Source organism: Malaclemys terrapin, chromosome 10, assembly GCF_027887155.1.
Source record: "Malaclemys terrapin pileata isolate rMalTer1 chromosome 10, rMalTer1.hap1, whole genome shotgun sequence".
NCBI classification, from domain to species: domain Eukaryota; kingdom Metazoa; phylum Chordata; order Testudines; family Emydidae; genus Malaclemys; species Malaclemys terrapin.
Window position 1 is genome coordinate 15,272,920 of NC_071514.1, and position 20,948 is coordinate 15,293,867.

General features: G+C 48.7%; 1 long non-coding RNA gene across 1 annotated transcript in view; it reads left to right on the forward strand.

Moving 5' to 3' along the window:
- Positions 1 to 18,244, forward strand: part of LOC128844992 (uncharacterized) — a 55,161-nt gene extending 36,917 nt beyond the window's left edge. The window contains exon 4 of the long non-coding RNA XR_008446585.1: positions 17,379 to 18,244. This is a non-coding gene — a long non-coding RNA (uncharacterized LOC128844992). The remainder of the gene's footprint in view (positions 1 to 17,378) is intronic.
- Positions 18,245 to 20,948: the final 2,704 nt, after the last annotated feature.

A 20,948-nucleotide genomic window follows, 5' to 3' on the forward strand; every position in this document is an offset into this window, starting at 1 on the left:
CACTGGACTCTCTCCAAGTTGTCCACATCCTTTCGGGGTGGGGGTGGGGAAACTGGACGCAATACTCCAGATGTGGCCTCACCAGTGCAGAATAGAAGGGAATAAACACTTCCCTCGATCTGCTGGCAATGCTCCTACTAATGCAGCCCAATATGCCGTTAGCCTTCTTGGCAACAAGGGCACATTGCTGACTCATATCCAGCTTCTCGTCCACTGTAATCCCCAGGTCCTTTTCTGCAGAACTGCCACTTAGCCAGTCAGTCCCCAATACCATGTGACTTACTGGTAGGTGACCAATCATATGGTATGAATAATGACCCAGCATAGTCCAGCACATATTCAAGCAAATTGTTTAGTGAATATCTGTACTGCAATCCCAAGGGCTCAAAAATCATAGTCAGGCCCCAAAAATTATGAGATTGGCTAAAAATCATGAGATTTAAAAAAAAAAAAAACTAAACGTGGGCTAAAAATCATGAGATTTAAAAAAAAATACTAAATGTGGGATTCTTTATATTTGTCTTTGGTCTTCTGTGCCTTTAGATGCACTCGGGTCACATTTTCAATCTTTTCGCCACAAGCACCTTATAAAGTGAAAGCTAAGATTCTCCTTTAATCACAGGATTCCAGGATCTGGGGCTTAAAGAAAGACACAAAATATCACAAGACTTGTGATAAAATCATAAGCGATGTCAACACTGGAGTACTGAACAAATTTGCAAGTTACAAGCTGTTTGGGGATGATTTGCAAATGGAACGAAAAAAGTAAAAATCAATCAGTTAAATGGTTCCAAGTGACTAATTCACCCAGACCTAGCTGTGAATCTTAATTCACTCATAAGACAAATCCAGATGTCCTCACCCAGACCGTATTCTGCCCTGACTCAAATTAACCCCTTGCCAAGTTCACCTGGATCATACAAGGGGTGAATCAGGCTGTCAGTCTTAACTCCTCCCTTTCCCAGGCAAAATCAGCGAGAGCTTTGCCTGAGTAAGGATTCAAGGCCTTGGCCCGGTGTTTGTCAATTGCCCTGAGGTCTTTGGATGCAAGGTATTAGGGAAGGGACAGGTTATTATTACTCTTTATTCCCAGGTGACAGGCAATGTGATTTAAAGGACTGACTCGTATCTTATTTTAAGCTGGCATGTTGAGTATGTCTTTGCTTTTAGGTCAGAACCTTTCCCCCACCTCCAGCCCACCTGCCTAGGTCATAGCATCCTGGCAGGCTGAGGGCAACATGTGAGTAGAACTCAAAGAAAATGGCTTCTGAACTTTACTGAGGGCCATGCAGACACCAGCTCCCCCAGTGCCTGCGAGCAGCGGCCTCAGGGAATCTACCAGCAGAACTGTCTCAGCAAACAGAAAGGTGATACCCTCCCACCCCGCATTCCCAGGCTCTGCAGGGTCATGCCTAGCTTGCCATTGACTTGCATGATCTTGGCCAGTTCTCAGGTCAGAGCTGGAACTCAGTCCTGCAAAAAAGCCAGCCATCTCTTGGGCATATCAGAATACAGCCATGAGAATGATCAGCAGCGCATGCTAAGGCACCATTAACATGGGCCATGACCGAGCTAAGGTAGAATTTGGATGAGATGCCCATGCTGTCTCAGGTAGAAGAAGTCAAGGCCAGGGCAGGAGATGAGGGTGCTGGGTTACATGAGTCCAACAAAGGACTCTGTGAATGTCTCTGTACCTCAGTTTCATCCCTGGGCATAGAGAAAGGCACTTGGTTCCAGCCTGGCTTCTGTTCTCACTGGCTGTGCCCACCTCTCAGCAGCAGCATGCTAAGCCTTTGGAAGCCAGGCAAGCTCTCTCTGGTGGCTGTGCTCCACCAGACAAGCCAGGGAAATACCAATTAAGCCTGCTCAGTTCTTCCTCTCGGGTTGCAGACACAAAAATTCACAATGAAAAGCTCCAATACGTTCAGGGGAACTGGCCCTCAAATTGCTGCAGGAATGTGGCTTTTGGCTCCAGCCACACTTAGACCCAATACACCCCTATCTTATACAGGAACTCTGCATCATCTACTGATGGGTTTTGGATGCCTTGACATTTGGTCTTTTTAATGCCCAAGGTGAAGTGACCCCTAAATCCAAGCTCCGGTAGAGTCTGATGACATCTAATAGTGGGTAGGAAAAACTGATACGCTATGTTGTGCTCAGAGCCAGGGTGCAGCTAAAGACCAAGCTGTATCTGACTTAAAATGGTGGATATAAAATTTGTCTTGCCCTCTGGAATGGCCAGGCTCTGAATTTACCCTTTAATGCTTCAGTTCTAATTGCACGGAAGAACTTGGACTGACAGAGGAAAAATGTCCTGCAAAGAACTGGAAACCTCCTCCCTCTGCCTGGGCCTAGCCTCAGAGCAAATACCCCTCTGGAGACTTGTCCCAACAAAGCCCTCTCCTCCTGCCTGCCCCACCTTTCCTCTTTCGCTGCATCACTCACCCGTCCAATCTCTGGTTAATTCAAGCCCCTCGCCCCCTCACAGCGAAACACAAATTTGCTTTGTCAAAATTCTTTGCCGGGTTGATCTGCAGAAGAGTCGTCCTGTTGGGAGAAATATTTCCATACGCGCAAAGCCTCTTAATGAATCCGTGGCAGCAAAGTGGGTAACGCGCTCTCCTTGCCAAGGCTGCTTGGCACAGCTCGAGTCACGTAACCAGACTAGTGTGCCAGCAAGGGACAGTGCAGGAAGAGTTAAACTGGGGGCCACTAATCCATGTGCATGAAGCATAACACAATTCTCTCGCTCTCCCTTCATTCTCATCTAGTTCCCCGCCCAGGCACACACACAGACACCTTTTTTCATCTTCCTCATCTCCTTCTATCCATTTCTCCACCCCTCTCTCTCTCTGCCTCCCCCTAGCCCCAATATTCCCCTTATTTAGTCTGGTTCTCCATCTCTTTCTTTACCCTCTTATTCTCCTTCCCCTCTCGGTCAGTCTCTCCTGTGTTGTCCCCCTCACCATTGCCCCGCACATGCCTCCCTCACACTCACTCTTTCATGTCTCCAGAGCTGGATATTCAAGTGGGAACGAGGGGCTGTATATTTTGGCTGTGGTGGAGGTCACAGCTATATGGGGATTGTTTAAAATAGATTTGCCCACATCCCAGCCCATGTGACCAGCCTCAGCTGCGGCTCTCTCTTTCTTAATCTGGAGATAAGCGTGATTATCCGAAGAAGGGCTGTTCTGAGCTTTGTAACTGTGACAGGGGAGCTTTCAAGTCGCACTTTGCTGGCAGAGCAGCGTTTAAAGCCGGGGAATCAGATTCCAAGCGTGGCTTTGCATCTCTTTTCTGCTGGGAGCATGGTGCAGGGCTGGCAGTGGGGATGGGAGCTTTATTAGGACTTTGCTTATGGTGCGGAAAAGCAAGGGGAACAAAATCCAGATTCACTAGCCCATTTCACAACCCTCAGCAGAGTTGCAGAAAGCGGCATTGAATAAAGAGGATGGGCCGGTGTGAGCCCTGATCTAAGTGGCTCGGACTCTCATTGACTTCACTATGCTCACACCATGGCTGAATTTGGTTCCTTGCATCTGCACCAGCTCTGCTGATATTTCTCTTCATTGCAAATGAGTTGTGTAGCGGCCCCAGTTCCTCTGTCTCCCAACCAAACGAAACCCATTGCCCCGAAACCACATGAAGGCAAAGTGATTGTTCTGGAAGGCGATAGAGATGGCTCAGGGAATTGGCAGGGAGATCTGGAACGTTTCCCTTCTGGATCATTAGCTTGAATGCTGCCCACGTTAGTAGCGACTCAGTGCTGTTATTGGGTGACATCTGTTTGGCCTGCATAAAATGAGTCCAATGCTCGGACTCTTGGCCTGTCTCTTAGCAGGCCAGGTATTCATGTTGCAAAACTCACCACTGCCACCTCACATACTAACTGACCCTGTTGAAAGGCTCAATGGAGACGCCAAAGTCTGAGGCCAGTGTTGGACAGTGGCACAGTGGTGGAGGGTAATTCGTTTGGGAAGCTTGCCCTGCCACTGCCCATGCTGTACTTCTGTGGAGAGAGGCCTTCAGCATCTAGGGTGGGAAGCCAGCGTTCTTCACTGGCAGCAAAGAGAGCCCTTAAAAATTTGGATTTGGGAAACTGGGAGCCAAACTCTGCAGGTTGTAGGGCCTTAGGTATTGGTTTGGGGCCAGGCTGCAGTTATTGCTACCTGTCTTGGGTGGACTGATCCATGCCACGGCCAATGGGACTTGATCATTGGCAGGAGGGCAGTGCAGTTGCTAAGATGGAGCCCCACTTTTCATTTGATCTGTCTTCACAAGTGGCAATGGGGCTTTTCCTTGCACTTCTGGGACTCATTCGTTCAGCCTGAATGTCCCCACTGCTCCCCCACTGTGCGACCTGGCATAATTCCAGGGCTGCCTTTAGGCCTGGTCCTGCAATCATAGACTCCTAGAATATCAGGGTTGGAAGGGACCTCAGGAGGTCATCTAGTCCAACCCCCTGCTCAAAGCAGGACCAATCCCCAACTAAATCATCCCAGCCAGGGCTTTGTCAAGCCTGACCTTAAAAACCTCCAAGGATGGAGATTCCAACACCCGCTTAGGTAACCCTTTCCAGTGCTTCACCACCCTCCTAGTGAAAAAGGTTTTCCTAATATCCAACCTAAACCTCCCCCACTGCAACTTGAGACCATTGCTCCTTGTGCTGTCATCTGGTACCACTGAGAACAGTCTAGATCCATCCTCTTTAGAACCCCCTTTCAGGTAGTTGAAAGCAGCTATCAAATCCCGCCCCCAATTCTTCTCTCTTCACACTAAATAATCCCAGTTCCTTCAGCCTCTCCTCATAAATCATAAATCATAACTCAATGAAATCACTGGGGCTGCAGGATCAGGCCGTCAGATGATAGCTGCTCATCTGTTGAAAGACAAGAACCTACATGGAGTGAAGGCTCAGGTCCTCTATGTCAATTTTGTGTGAACGTGGTCTGCTGGTTTGATGGGGTGAAGGGATCTTTGGATGTGTTGGGGGGGGAGGAGCACTGAAGTGATGCCAATAATTTCACCAGAGACTCCTAGAAAAAATGTGTCCCTGATGCTGTGCTAACCCCTATGTCCCAGGGCAAGGGGTGCACCTGGGAGAGGGGTGCTGGAGAGATCAGCTGGGGAATTTAGGTATGTGTTTCCCTTTTCAAAGAACGCCCCTTTCCCATACCCAGGGAAACCGGTGACATCCCTGAACAAATAAGCTTTTATGTCATGCTCCTGCTGGAAATGTTTCAGTGGTTTGAGCATTGGCCTACTAAACCCAGGGTTGAGTTCAATCCTTGAGGGGGCCACTTAGGGATCTGGGGCAAAAATCAGTACTTGGTCCTGCTAATGAAGGCAGGGGGCTGAACTCGATGGCCTTTCAGGGTCCTTTCTGGTTCTATGAGAGAGGTATATCTCCATATGTTGTTATAAGATTGAGGTTGAAGCCTTGGTCCCATTGATGTCGAGGTCAGTTTTGCTGTTGACGTCAGCGTGGCCAGCATTTCACTCTGAGCGTAGTGCTAGGGCAGCACAGTGCATGGCTGAGCAGAGAGCTAATGAGCTGATGCCAAAGTTTCCTTCTTCCAATAGAATAATTGAAAATGACCTTCCCGCTCCTGGGGGTACTGCACCCCCAGGTCTCACCCGATAGATTGTGGGTATGATGTACAGGTCACTGAGCGTGGAAAGGGGCAGAGAGAGGCCAGGGCCATGCCTTCGTTTATGTTTGCACAGCGCCCAGCACATTGTAATGATAAGAAAGGGCTACAGGCACAGTCATAGGTGCTCTCTGTACCTGACTTCGCAAGGGTGGCCAAACAATTATCCAGCTTACCTCAGCTCTCCCAGCCACATGGGAAACACTTGGCTAAGGTGGGCCAAGGCCATGCTAGTCTCTGGTAATGCCAGCAGGAATGTGTTTTAATTTGAAGTGTCCAGGACTGGACTAAAGACTCGGAGGGGGCTCCGAAATACAAATCCAAAAAAGATTTTTCTTCGTCAGCTGATTCTGCAGAGCACCTCTCTCTGCCCCAGCACCGGTCACTCACTCCAGATCAGACCCTGAAATCTTGAATCCTCGCCTCTGATCGGCGATGATGCCAGGTTGATGCAGTTTAATACTTATAGAGCCTCGGCCACAACCAGTCATGTGTCATTATTAGGAGTGAGACAAACCAAATGTTAGGGTGACCATGTGAGCTGCCGAGTTACCAGACAGACTCCTGGCGTGGCCAGAATGATGGCATCTGGTGCATTATTATTAGTGCTGGTGGTGCATTAGAAATCAGATTGTGTAGCTACAAAATTGGGGTTGGTAGATTTCTATTTCTGAGCTTTGTGCACATGCTCTGCACTCCCCTCCCATGGGTCATGGTGTTGGGACAACTAGATGGCTGGCCTCTGTGGAACCAGTTCCCAATCAAATGTTCTAGGCACTCTTGTTTCGCAAGTTCAAGTTGCAAGCTTGCTCCCAGGGCAAGCACTGTAGGCGCAGCACATTCAGCCCCAGTGGGAGAGGAAGCACATCACCCTCCAGTGCTTGGGGCAGCTCTGACTGGCTTCAAAAGGAGCCACATACAGTCATCCCTGTCCAAAGGATGGGTTGCTGGAAGTGGGGCAAGTGAGGATAGGGAGTCATGGAGGAAATGTAGTAATACTTAGTATTTATATAGGATGGATAATCCAATAGCATGGTGGAGTCTTATGTAGTTGGGGGACATAGCACTTCCATTAAATACGTGGAGGTGGTCATAGAAGATCTTCTCCCACAAAGTCAGCCTGCCACACAGAGAGGCCTTTACTTGAAAGGATTCTCTCCGCAATGGGGATTCCTTTGTTTTTGTTTGGGTTTATGGTAGGGGTTTTTTGAGAGAGATGGGCCAAGGAGACGGTGAATGGATCAGTATTAGGGTCAAGACAGGGACTGGAGTTTGGGTTCAGATCTGATCAGGACTAGGGGGCAGCTTTGATAGCTGCTACCTCGCTAGTGGTTCTCATGAAATTCTGGCTGTATCCTCACTGAAATGGGAAATAGCCCTTCCCAGTTTGGGACCCAACTTGGGATGAAAATTGTTGGGGCAGTTTCCAGTCTGGCAAGTTGAACCTGAACCCAGCCAAAATTCAAAGAAGGTTGGATTCAAAGATCTACTTTTGGCCTATCTCTAATTTTATCTGATGGGAATTTGCAGTGAAAACTCAGCAGGTCCCTCAGCTGGGACAGCTTGTAGAGATGCACTGGTTTCCCTGCATGGTGATCCAGTGACATTTCCTTTCCTCCACGCCGCAAAAACACCGCAGGCTGTCAAGGCTGTTGTGCATCCTTAAATCAACCTACTGTGCACCGGAGGCAATTCATGTATCAGATGTCCAGGGAAGAGGTAGGAGAATTGGAATGTGGGTCCCCCATGAGGGTTTTGCCCCATGATCTTTAGGGACAGCTCAACTGGCTTCCACCAGTAGCGACTCCTAGCAGCTGTTTTCAAACTGTGTGCTTGCAACTGCATGTGCATGTTTGTGGGTACAATTGTATGCCTGATTTTTGCATGCAACTACCATGTTTGGGCACATATATTACTTGCATGGACCAGTAGCCGGTGGGTGCATATAATCCTGGGGACTAAATAAGCAAATGAGGTAAGGAGTTGCAAGTGCATAATTCTGAAAAGCAAGCTCTTAACTATTACCCACACTGCCTTTGCATGTTTATGGAGTGTCATGCAACCAGTCCTTATATGGATGAAAGATCTGTCTTCCCCACTGCACCCCAGGGTGTTTCTATCTTGCTAGCTAAATTGGCAAATTGCTTGCCTGAGCCCTCCTTTTCATGCCTATGGCACACTACAGTGCTTTGGTGAGGATGTGGCCCCAATGTGTAGCCTTGCTCCAGTGTATTGCATGAGGAACAATGAGGTGGACACAGGACCACATTTTCTCCTAGTGACTCTGAACTACTGGACAAAAGTTTTGGATTCAGTGCAGCTGCCATGTTGCATGTTCTTTATATATAAAGAACATATAAATATAATATTCTTGATTTTCTTTAACAAAAAATGAGTGGAGAATGGAAAAAAAGACAAAAGAGCAAAAAGTAAAGAACTGGGAAGGGAAGAGAAGGGAAGGGAAGGGGTGCAGAGAGAGGAAAGGAGCATGCCATATCTGTTTACATCCACTAAGAATTAATCAAAGGTTACTAAAAAGCCCAATTTTTTTCAAATTTGTCTATGGTCTCCCTTCTATGAAATGTTACCCATTCTTTAGCCGCTAGGGCAGCCAAATTGCTGCGCTAAGCTTCTATCCCTCCCAAATTGCCTATGCCAAGTCTGGAACAAAGATTTGAAGCCTAGCCAATGGGCAAGTGCCTTGCAAAACATTAAACTCTACTATTGATCTACAATTAAGGCTGATCTAGTCATGTTACATGTTCTGAAGGAACTGAGCCACAAAATGAAACAGGGGGACAATGACATATCTCTCTGGAGACTTGTGCAATCCCGCATCCATGAGAAAGAGAATGCAGACATAGCCGCCATGTGTTTATTTGCATTTGTGCATGTGTGTAATGGTCATGTACATATATTTGCCTATGTAGTTACACATCAGTGTGTGTATTCATGCATTTGTGTGGATGTATGAATCTCTGTGTATGGACATGTGTGTGTGGGGGGGGAAACGGGTAGGAGAGGTCATTGTCTGTTCTTAGAAATCTCTTAAAACTGGTGTGAGCTCCTAGAGAAAGTGTTAAAGTTTGAATTGCAAGCAAAAGATGAAAACGTCTCCCTCCAAGTTGTTCCTATTAATTTCAGGGCATGTAGCAGGAGTTTGTGTGGTAAATTAAAGTGAAGAGGCAGTCAGTGAGTCCGCCTAGTTAAACCAGGGGACTAGGAATTAGAACAGCTGCATTCTAGTCTCACCTCTTCCACTGATTCACTGGGCCAAATTCAGCCCTAATGTAAGTGGCTGCAACTTTATTAAGGTGACTAGCATGGGGCTCCTTTGCGCCGACCTGTGACCTTGGGCCAATCCCTTGCAGCGCTCTGTGCCTCAGTTTCTCCAAGTATGACATAAACCTGCCCTTTGTAAAGTGCCTTAAATTTCTCATATCAAAGTCATTACATCAGTGCAAAGGATTTTATTGTTCACCTTACCTGAGGAAGGAGACTCTTGTGGAATTAACTGGAGAGACAGGAAGCTCATGGTTTGAAATTATCACTAAAAGTCAGTGCGTAGATGGTTGTTTACTCTGCCATGCCTGATCAGAATGAGCATCTGAAGCAATGACTATGAGAATCTAACCATATGGAAAGCTTCTTCTCACCTTCCTGGGCTATAGTAAAGACAGGAAAATGGCGGGAAGGGGTTAATCGAGTGATCCATTTGGTGACCTGGTAGAAGATGGTTTCCTGACATGACATACGGAAGAGGGAGCTAGAAGGGTAACTGAGCCGCTTCTGTTTGGAGAGTGCCCGAGAGGACATGTTCACCAAAGGCACAGACGGGGGAGCAGTTCAGGGATGGCAACCAGAACAATGTTTGTATTTGGGACTTGGATGACACCAAATGAGGGTGAAATAAAGATGCTGCATTTCAGGCCAGGGTATTTTGGAAGACTGCAGGGAGGACTGGGTGAAATTGAGTTGGTTAAAATAACTGAGTGAGAGGACAGAGAGGACAAAGATGAACCATTCTCTCTCCAGTGAGAGTCCTGAAGGCCATACAGCAATGAGCACCGAACACTCGAATTCTTACAAAGATAAATGGATGGTTGCCAAAGGGAATTCAGGGGACAGGCAGAGTTATAGATGAGATCCAATCCATCAGACAGAGAAGGGATCTGAAAGGGAAAGTTGAATGAGCACGGAAGATAACCAATACGTATTATTGATTGATACATAAACAAGAAATTGGTGAATGTTTTCCTAGAAAGGGTGAAGGGAAGATTTCAGAGATGAAGGGGAAGGCAATTCCTAATCAATGAAATGGTTAGCTCGGTTTCAGGAGGTTCGTAGAGTTCTCAGGCCAGGAACTGATGCAAGATTTTCAGTGGAGGAAGAAGACACCCTGAAGGAATCAGGATCACAGCAGAAGAAAGAGCAGGCTGAGATAGGATCCACCCAAGATTATGAAGGAAGAGGCAAAGATATGAAGAGCTTATAGAAGATGTATTCAAAACCTCCTGGAAAATAACTCTACATGTATAGGCATAAAGGGCTCCACACATTTCAGTGTGGAGAGTTGATCACCCATTGTTGAAATGCAGCCAGCTCTGGAGTGGAAGCAGCAGCCACTCTCCACCAGCAGCATGACACAGCAGCTTTTCAGGATGAAAAGTGAAAACTGACATCTCCAGTTGAAAGGACAGGGTGGAGTTTAAGTGGGTAGAATGTAATCTCCCAGACTGGAATGGGGCCAGGGCACTGGGATTAACACCCACTTAATCACCACAAGTGACAAGAGCCTTCATGATCCATTGCTGAAAGCCAGCCTAGCACCCCACACTGTACTTGGGTATCAGCTCAGTTCTGACTCAGCTGGAACACCTACGCAGTCAACCCCGCCTGTTCCTGCAGCACCCTGAGTTTTACTTTGGTCTCAGACACGTGCTGATTCTGCTCAGTTTGAAGTGACAGCCCAAGGTAGCTGTGGACCAAAGCTCTACTGATGTACCATTTATATTGAAGGGACTTTGAGACCATTCAGAAGACTAGTTATTGTTATTACAAACCTTTATTATAAGGCCCCCTTCTCCACGGTATGTGAGTCCATTTTTCATTGATTAAAACCTTGACAAAAACATGTCAGTTTATCTGACCCTTATCACCATAGGATCTGAGTTCCCTGTGAAGTAGGAAAGTGCCATTGTCCCCATTTCACAGAAAAGGGACTGAGGCACAAAGATCACACAAACAGTCTGTAGCAAAGCTGAGAAGTGGGCACGCATCCTGAATCCCATTCCAGCATCTTAGCCCCAAGACCATCCTTCTCTTCAAACACACCACAGAACTGGAGAAGACATAGTCAATACACTGGCTGCTGCAGATTCTGTCACAAGTCACAAAAACCCTGGACAAATAGTTGCCTCTTGCAATGCTTTCTAATGGAGCCCAGCTCAGGCTCCCAATTATTTCTAGTGGGAACAAATTTCAGACAGAAGGGCCTTCTCCCAAGAAAGGCCTAACCCATCTCCCTTGTAGTTCAGCCTTGGGTCAGGTGGGTTAAATGTTCTGAACCAGCATGGATGCTGCAGATCAGACAGGAAGAACTGGACTTTAAAGTAGCTGATCTCTAAGTCATTTAGGGCTTTGTAGAGAGTCACCATCACCTGGAATTTCACCCAGGGATTGGCCAGCCTCCAGAGTTTAGCCTAGGTATGATATGCTCCCACCAGCCTACTTTTGTTCTGAAATCCTGCATTCTGTGCTAAATTAAACTTCAGCATGGTTTTCATGGTTAGCCTCAGGAAAAACATCTTCATCAACCATGGAGATAACAATCGGCTAATCTGAGAGGAACGAATGCATCCTCATGCTAGCCATAGACAAACATGACTTCAGCAGTGGGGTTATATAGGAAATGCTAAGCAGGACTGCAAAGCAGGATCAGATGGAGAAGTTCACCTGGATGCAGGAGAGGGAGACCCTGCCTAACCAAACTGAAGAAGCAGTAATGAGAGTCACTGAGGGGAGAAGCCATGGATCTAATTCACCTGAGTGCTAAAGTTTGAATCCTCTCATCTTAAAACCTTTCTCTTTCTTTACTATTAATATCTGAGTAGTGCCTAGAGGCCAAAGTGGAGACTGGAATCCCATTGTGTTTGGTCTCCTTGCATCCCTCCTCTCTGTGACACACGCCCACGCTCACCTTCCCCATCACTGCCTTTTCCTTCCCTCCCTTTGCTGTCTCCTCCCATCCCACCCACTGGAACTATGCTTATTTGCATAATGCTTATTTGCATAATTATCCATTTTCAGCATCCTCTTCCTTTTTTCTCCTCCCCATACAGTGCTTCGCCGTTTCTGCCTGTATCAGTCTCTGTAACTAACTCTGCAAAGCATTGCTCTCAGGGTCTGCATTGGACAGACACTCTATAAAATATAGAACATTACCAAGCCTTTTCCCCCCATGTCATTGACTTACCAGTGGCCTGAATGGGATCATGACTAGGGTGGTTGTTGAGGTTCTATTTTGGACATTTGCCACTGCTTGCAATGCCTGCGCTCGCCACCAATGCGCTGAGATTGAGTTAGGATCCCTGAGGCTAACATTTCCACTTTCCCTTTCTTTGATCTAAGTCTCTTTTCCTGAATTGATGGCCTTGGCAAGTCAAAACATCTCTTACCCAGCTTGACTCTTCCTTTCTGCTAGTGAAAGAACTCCCTCTCTCAGTGCCACGTGGCAGATGCCAGAGCTGAGTATCAGCTGTGCATCTGAATTAGGGTAAAGGCAGAGGCAGGCACCCACATTTTGTCCAACCAAGAGCTTGGCCAGGAATCCGAGGGATCATCTAGTCTGCACGGCAGGAAGCAGTCCTCAGCTGCTTCTGTCTCTAATCTGATGGGGTGGCCTCCACAGGTGACCAGATCCAGACTGCCAAGTGTCATTTTGACTTAAGTAGTCTGGCTGCTGGAGCAGCACATGTTGGCATCTATCATCTCTAGAGTCCATACATCACTAGTTAAGGGGAGAGTGGCCACTGGCTGCTTTGTAGAATTCTGGCTACAACGATGCGAGAAGATTCAACTTTAGACTGATCCACTTGACACCCAAATACCTAATGTGCCTTCAGCTAGCACCAAGCCATTAAGCAGCAGGGGCAATCCTTCTCCCCCCAGGTCTGGGTTAATGCCATGGTCTCCTATCATCAGCTGGCCCATCTCCTTCCTTTCCTAGTACCCTGCTAACTGGCAGCCCTGATTCCAATAAAGCACAGCCACCATTCCAATAAAGTTCAGCCACTCCGCCTCATGTGGCGGAAATAAATATACTCTCATATCGAGAGGGAGGACACTTAGGTTTATGATGAAGGGTGCCCAGCATGTGATGGGTTAACACAGTCTCCAGCTAATTTCTGCAAGCCAGTTCCCCTCCTCTTCTTTGCTTCTGTATGCAGCAGACAGGGCCTCTGCCTAGGTTCCTGCACTGAGCTGTTGCCAGGGGAGCAGTTAGGCAAGTCTGAGCTATGCGGGGAAAAGGCCTGGCCTGTCAAAGTGTCTGAGATGAACCATAGCCCAGTCCCCCTGCAGCTGGGCTCAGGCATGCCTCAGCCCTTGTTTGGAGCCTGGGAATGGCAAAGCCCAGTGAGGTTCAAGGGCAAACTTGCTATTCATTAGTCAGGGGTCCTTGACGTTCCCACTCTCTGTCTCCCTTCTTCTTCTTCTTTTTTCTATCCCTCTTTTGACACATTCCTGGGTGCCTTTGGTGAAAGCTCCCCTCCGCCTCCTCGCCTCTGCATAAACTTCCCCAGGAGACCAGGCAGGGAGAGGAACAATGACTGCAGGATGTCTATTCAAACCAGAGGCCCAGTCAGACTGGCTGGATCACTTGGTGTTTGCTGGCTGGGTCCCTTGCTGGGTTCTTCTTCCCCAACATTTCGAGACGTGTGTGTGTGTGTGTGTGTGTGTGTGTGTGTGTGTGTGTGTGTGTGTGTGTGTGTGTGTGTGTGTGTGTGTGGTTTGACTTGGATTTCAGATCACCGATATTCTTATTATCTTCATATTTGCAGGAAATTGTAATTTAAGATAAGATAAGAAAATGACAGCTGCATTTCTCTGGCTCAAACAGCCCAAACAAAGTGCAGAAAAGTTCCTTCTTATAAAATATAAATGATTGCTTAGGCGCGTGAGCACAGGACAAGCTAGCAAGCCAGGGAATGTCTTTTTACACACACACACACGTATGTCTCTAGTGCACAAGATAAAACAAGCTGTGTAGCCATAACACTCGCAGCCTCCCTTCTTACCCCAGTGAATGGAATATTTCATAGCTCTTAGAAACTGAAGCTCCCTTGTAATTATCCAAGGCAAACAGCACGTGTTATTAGTTTAAAATGGTTTCTCCCTCCCCAGGCCCCTGGAGCAGAATGGAGGTGTAATTGTGCTAAGGAGTTAGCCGGGGAGAACACAGCTTTTGGTCACATTCAAGTTGGAGGTCTTGAGCCAGGGAGCCAGTATGAAAGACTCTTATTTGCATAAGCAGCATGTGCCTGTACAAAAAGAAAGATATCAGGGGCTTTCAAAATTCAATCGAGGTTGGAAGGAAAATAAGGGGAAGGGGAAGCAGAGTGAAAAAAATTGACAGTGAAAAGGGTTTTGCTAAGTATCACCCCAGTGAGATTAAATTGTCCAGAAAGTTTCTCCCTATGAGTCTATGAATTGGGCGATGGGGTGAGGCGAAGGGGAGGGGCAGAATCCATCCTTCCAAAGGGCATGAATAGGAAATTGGCAAAGGAAAAAAAATCTGATTAGGCAGGTAAGCCCTGCATTTTATTTGTTGTTAGTTTGGGGTTTGTGCCCCACAATGTTACCAGCAATGCTGCTTCTGCAGGGGCCTCATCAATGGAGAAGGTGCTTTTTTTTTTTTTTTTTTTAAAGAACCACAAACCTTAACAGAACATTCAGCTGATTTCTAACAACAATAGAAAATAACAGAAGAAGGTCCCTGGCTGTCTCCCACAGGCCCAGGCTAGCAGAGAGTGGAACAGTAATTGCGAATTTTTATGGAAAAACAAAGCTATTTTTCAACCCTCACCTACTGCCTGATCCAAAACCCATTGAAGCGAGTGGAAAAACCTGACTGGCTTGGGATCAGGTCCCTAGTGAGTTTTTGTGTTTCCCAACACTGGTTAGTCAGAGTCCCACGCCTGTACTGGAAATATACCACAGAGTTTCTTTTTCGCGTGTTTTCTTGATACACATAGCCAAAGGTTCAAGGCCCTGAACAATGTGCAGGGACAGAGTATTTGCAATAGACCTCGGCTTTTCTAAAGCCCCTTGGAAGAGCTGGGGGTTGAAATCAGAGGAGTCTGTCCAATCTCCCCGCCCACACACACATGTATTAGATGCACAAAGGTACACATTGCTCAGGATGCCGGATAGCAGCAGATGGCATTGCTGCTTTCAGGAGTGGGTTTCTATCCTCTACCAGTAAGTGCCTCCTCTATTTGCACAATAGATGAGCCCCTCAGGCTGCAGCAGACTGAGACAGACTGCCAGGGTGGAGGGGCAAAGGAGCATGGAGCAGCAGTCCTGTGTTTGCTCCTGCCTGCTTCGATTGCAGGGGGAGCAGAGTGGTGCCTCCATCTAAGGTGGAGAGTGGAATCTTCTGGCTGACCTGCCTAAATTCTTCCCGGCTGGCCACTAAGGTGCAGACTTCCCCCCCTTTTTCTTTTGAAAATGACCTCTTTAGTGAGTTATTTAGTTTCAGTGGCAATCCCCAGCTGCCCTGGGTGCGCAGCAAGCATGAAATTTTAAACAGATGGGAGAGTAAACGAAGCTGCTCTCTCTGCTTAGTAAGAGCTTAACGTAACTAGATGGGAAATGGAGCACAATCCAAACTTAAATCAATGTGGAGCCATGTCCACAAACAGATGCCCACTGGGAGGAGCAGGGAAGGGGATCAGGGATCACCAGCTGAACCGAGCACCTAGAACCCCATCCATAGTCCTTTGCAGTCAGTGGAAGACTCCCATTGATTTCAGTGGGCTCCGAATCAAGCCCCTGTTTGGACAGCTTGGAGTGAGAGATAGTGGGCCCAGTGCAGAATGGAGTAAGCAGGTTCTGCCCAGTGACTTCAAGGGGATCTGCATATCAGCTGGGTGTGAGTTACACTGCATTGCTCACACCTGGTTTATTATCACTCTACCTCTGAGCAGAGGGAGGCCAGTACCAAAGACTTTCCACCAGCCTTCAGGTTTTAATGTAGAATGAATTCACCTAGAACTGGATTTATCCCTTTCCGCTTTATTTTACGGGCCTGACCCAAAGCCCATTAAAGTGAAGAGGAGTCTTTCCATGGATGCCAAAGAGCTTTCGATTTGGTTCGTAATGAATATTCTAGCAAAGATGTTTAGGAGCAGGGATGTTCCTGGAGAGAGTCATTTTCAAGTGAAGGTCCCTGGAAATCAGACTCTGGCTTCTTAAATGTTGGGTATTCACATGATTCAATCAAACAATTACCCTCACTCATCCAATCAAGGAACAAAAATGTGCTCTAGGTGTCCAATCAAACATTGAATTCTCTCAGGTAACTCACAAAAGAGACATATAGCAAGAATTATTCACAAAAAATAGTTTGTGGGTAATTCTGACTATTTTAGGAAATTGTGAGCTGGTGAAAAAATGAGCTGAAACTAGCTGAATGATGGTTCTTTGTTAATTGTTGACCCAGCTCTGCTCCTAATGTGGGTTTACAACCATGGGTTACATCACCAGTGGCTGTGACCTGGCAAGAGAAATGGACAAAGGAAAGGAACTGGATTTGCAGGCAGTCCCAGTAGCTAGAGGCTTGTGACTGGTGGAAAATAACAACAACCAAGAGAAAACAAGGGGAAAGAAGTACTGAGACGAATAAGAAAGAACAGGAAAAATAGCTCAAATTACCTTTTTCCTGACCATAATGGCTTTTGATCCAGCCTAAATCGTTCTATATCATTTTACAGAAGGGCCTGCCAAAGACAAGGGCTTAGAGACCAGGGAAAGTTAACATGAAGATTAAAACATCAGAGGGCTGGTTCTTTAGAGGCTCTGACATGCAGAGTAATCCCATGCCCCCAAAGCTTTAGGAGGAAGGCTCCTCCCACTGACTGGCCACATGTAGGACCTCTGAGGTCAGAGCTCCTCAGCCCCTCACAGACAGAGGTGGGGAGATTTACCAAGAAAGTAACAGTGAGAAAGAGACAGCCATAGGGCGGGAGGGGATCCCAGCATTTCAGTAGCGCAGGGGCCTTGTCGCTCACCCTGCAGTCTATAAAGCCAAAGGCTTGAAGCAGCGGAACTGGGCAGAACGTGTAAACTCTGGCCATGGCAAACATTTTGGGGGAGTGGGTGTTGTTCCTTGGCACAGGGGAGTGTTTCAGTGAAACAATCACTGTGCTTTGGCATTGGCTCCATCCATGGCTGAGAGGCTCCAAGCGCACTGAATTACTTCCTTGCTGGTAACAGAGGGTCCTGTGGCACCTTCTTCAGATGCAAGTGAGGTTCTTACCCACGAAAGCTTATGCTCCCACTACTTCTGTTAGTCTCAAAGGTGCCACAGGATCCTCTGTTGCTTTTTACAGATTCAGACTAACACGGCTACCCCTCTGATACTTCCTCGCTGGTGTGAGTCTAGGTGTGATTATTTTATTGGTGTGGGAAATAATGTTTGGGGGGTTGTTTGCTTTGTTGTAGATTCCCGTGACTGGCGCATGGCAAGCGGTTAGACGCCTTCGGTTTCTTTGTTAAACTTCACCACAGATGAAAACCGCCGGGGACTTTTCGCGTCACACACAACTACTCATCGATCAATGTACCGGGCAGTTATTTTACAAATGGCCCAGAGAAGAGGCTGCTTTGGACACTGGACCTCGAGGGCTTTCGGGATTGCAGTTGAAGAGGGTGAGGTGTGTGGAGCAGGAGAAAACTTTGATTTGCTGTCAATTGTACAATGAATGCATCACTGGTGAATATTTTGCGGTCAACTTTGCTGCTCTGTAACCCCAGGATATCACAGTCCTCCTCGCTCTCCTGTCCAAACTGCCCTGCCTAGCCAGGGAGAGACCGGAAAGCAAATGCCTCGACTGGGAAAAAAATCGATTGCATGTCTGACTGTAGGCGTGTGAAGTACTGAGGAAGCACCACTGGACTCAATGTGGAAAAGTTTGGTCTTTATTTTGCTTTGTTGCACTGAGAACGGCACCGTATTAATGCCCGAGACAACTGTACCTTCTGTGTGTTTGTAAAAACTGCCCATAGTGACAAGATTCCCTGTTATTACAGAATACCCTGTATATGTAGGGCAGTATTTTCACTAAGGCTTGAGGGGCGCGTGTCTGCCCCCCACCTCCCGCAACTTATTTTATCCCTCTTTTTGAATAGAAACTGATTCTTCAACGCAAACTTATTCTTACGGTGCAAACATGCCCAACTGTGGCTGTGTAGATGTGTTTCAGATGTCTTTATTCTTGTAAAAGACACATCCGCTTCCCCCCCCCCCACACACACCACCACTTGTTTAAACAAAGCGATGGTTAAAATAAACAATTCACTTATCAAGATGATTCGTGTGTTTTCGTCCAGTCTAGCAACGCGAGGAATATAACGGGGGTTGCCCCCCCCCCAATAAATCCAGCCACGGAAGCGCAGTGAATGTACTATCAGAGCCCAACCCCCTCCCCCATGTGCTGCACGATCCCACACACAAAAGTAACCCCGTCCCCAAGAACGAACGAATTCCTGGCAGCTAAATGATCAGTGTCCGGTCTGGACCCGTTCTAGATGGCTGGGAAACAGCTGTTAAACCCAGTGCAAACAGTCCCCAGGAAAGACTATAATGAATGTCTTTAAAATGATCTGCAGCCCTTCTGCCTTACAGAGGCGGGTTTCCACCATGGGGCCGATTCCAGGCATGTTCTCTCCGTCCTGCCGGAGGTGGCAGATTTCCCAGATGAAACCCTAAAACCAAAGCATCGGGCCCACACCCGCGTTGCCTCCCGTCAGCACACGCAGAAGGGGCGCAGAGCGCGGCAAGGCCAAATTCAAAGGCTGGGTTGGGGGCGGGGGTTGAAAACAGGCTAATCTGCGTTGTGCTGGGGCCTGGCGGAGGAGCCAACCCTAGAAAACAGGTTTGGGATTATTCTGCGCGATCCCAGCAGCCCCTCAGCTGTGGTCCCCGAGCAGCACGTGAAAGAGGAACTGGATGGGTGGGAGGGCTGATGACCTGCCTCCCGGGGGCTCCTTACCCCACCCTTTACATGAAGAAGGTGATTTCTAGCTAACACGGTTTCTCTATATTTTTAACCTCTCGTTGTTCACTCCTGGTCTTCTCCGGGTGGGTGGGGGGGGTGCCCTGCAGCCACGCACCCTTGTGTGCCGGGGTGGGGCCTGAGTCCGGCTTCTGAAGCGAAAGACCAGGCCAAATGTGGATGAAGCCTGCCTGCAGGAGGGCGGATCGGGCGTGCTAACTCCCCCCGCTCCCGCGACCTGCCTTCAGCGGCCCTAAAGGGTAGGGGAGAGCCGCCCCCAAGTGCGCTTGGGGATCTGGGAATCGCCAGCCCCGAATCGAGCAGCGCTGCCCCCTTGGAAAGCCGGATTGTTCAGGGGCCTGCGCCACCCCCGAAGGCCTCCGCTGCTGGGGTGCAGAGCCTAGCCAGGAGTCCTTGGCACTGGGCCTGGCGTGGGGGGTGGGGGCGGGAAGATAGCGGTTAGAGGCCGCTCAGGGAAGCGATGAAGATGTGGCCACAGGGGAGCTGTCCCATGGGGGCCCTAGAGGCGGGAGTCCCGGTCCTCCCCCTTGGTACCTGGCCGCATCTGCCTTGCTTTTTACCGAGCCTTTCCCCAGGTCTGCGGGGCTACCCAGCGCTGCCACCTGGCCGGTTTGTCCGGGACTCAACAGGGCAGAACCGAGCATCTCACCTGGGCAGATCCCCAGGCTGCGAGAACAGAGCACTGAGCAGAGACCAAGGCCTGCAGCCTTTGCTCCGGCGAACCTACCCGTCCCCCTGCTCTTGGGCAGTGGAAATGCAGTGTGGGGGGGGGATGCCCTGCCCCCCTCCCCCCCAGTGCCTTTAACATCAGTGCCAGCTGCCACTCAGGCTGGGGAGGGCTGTGCCATGAACAGAACAGGTCTCAGTTCCCTGCTACAGGCCTACTGGTCTTGCTAGGCCCGGCAGGGGCAACACCCCCGTTCCGGGCATGGCTGCGGGATCCGGCCCCAGAGGTGTTTCAGCCCCCCGATAAGGTCGTCAGAGACACGGCGTGTCCCCAGCAGCAGACGGGCGCGGGGTACCCTGAAGCCCTAGCGAATAGTCTCCCCTATTTCAGTCCCGCAGGAAACCCTGGAGCCAGCTCGCGAGGGCTGTATGGCGGAGCTGGTATTTCGGAGTCTGAGTCGAAGGCTTGCCAAGGGCCGGGGAGGGTGGGGCCGCCCGGCTTTTCCCTCGTGGAGTTTAGGCTACGGGGCGTCAAGCGATACCACCAAGCGACCCCTGACACTCAGACAACCCCGCGCCTCCCATCACACCCAGCTGCCAAACAAACCCCGCCGCTCTTGGACGTGTTTCCTGCTCGCTGCCTTGCTTCCTCTGAAGGATCCTAACGAGGCCCATGGCAGGGATTCAAACCCCTTCCACTATTTATAGCCCAAAACGGAACAATCCCCCCCCCCCCCACTAGCCCCATTGTGCGGCTCATCGCAAAGGGCCGTTTGCAGCCGGCTCCAGACATTCCTTTTCTCCTGGGGAAAAAAGATGATACGCAACAATCCGCGGTGACATGCTCCGGCTCCCCAAATAAAGTTGGCCGGGCTCTGTTGAGACAGGCACGACTGGCCCATGGAAAAAAACACGCGGCGCGGCCCATACAGGGCCCGCACAAAGGGGGTTTTATTCAAATTTGTTTAGAGTTTAGCGGATTTGCATGAAAAATGTGTGAGAAAAGCCGGCTCCAATGACCTCATCCGCAGCTGCCATTAACGTTCAATTAAGAGCTGAATAGCGGCACTGGGTGAACAGACTGGGACGTGAAGAGAATCCAGCCTGGGACTCAGACTGTGAGAACCAGAGGCCAGCTCAGCCCCCCCTTCCCCCCAAGAACCAAGTCTTGCCTGGCCTTAGCCCCCCCGGAGGCCAGGCATCTGCTTGGCTGTCTTAGCAAACCTACGGGCTACATTCTGTGTCCCGTGACTAAAGGGAGACACCTCCAAACAATCGCTTCTGCCCAGGTTCAAAAGCCAGCACCCCAAGACTGGGTTATGCGCCTGAG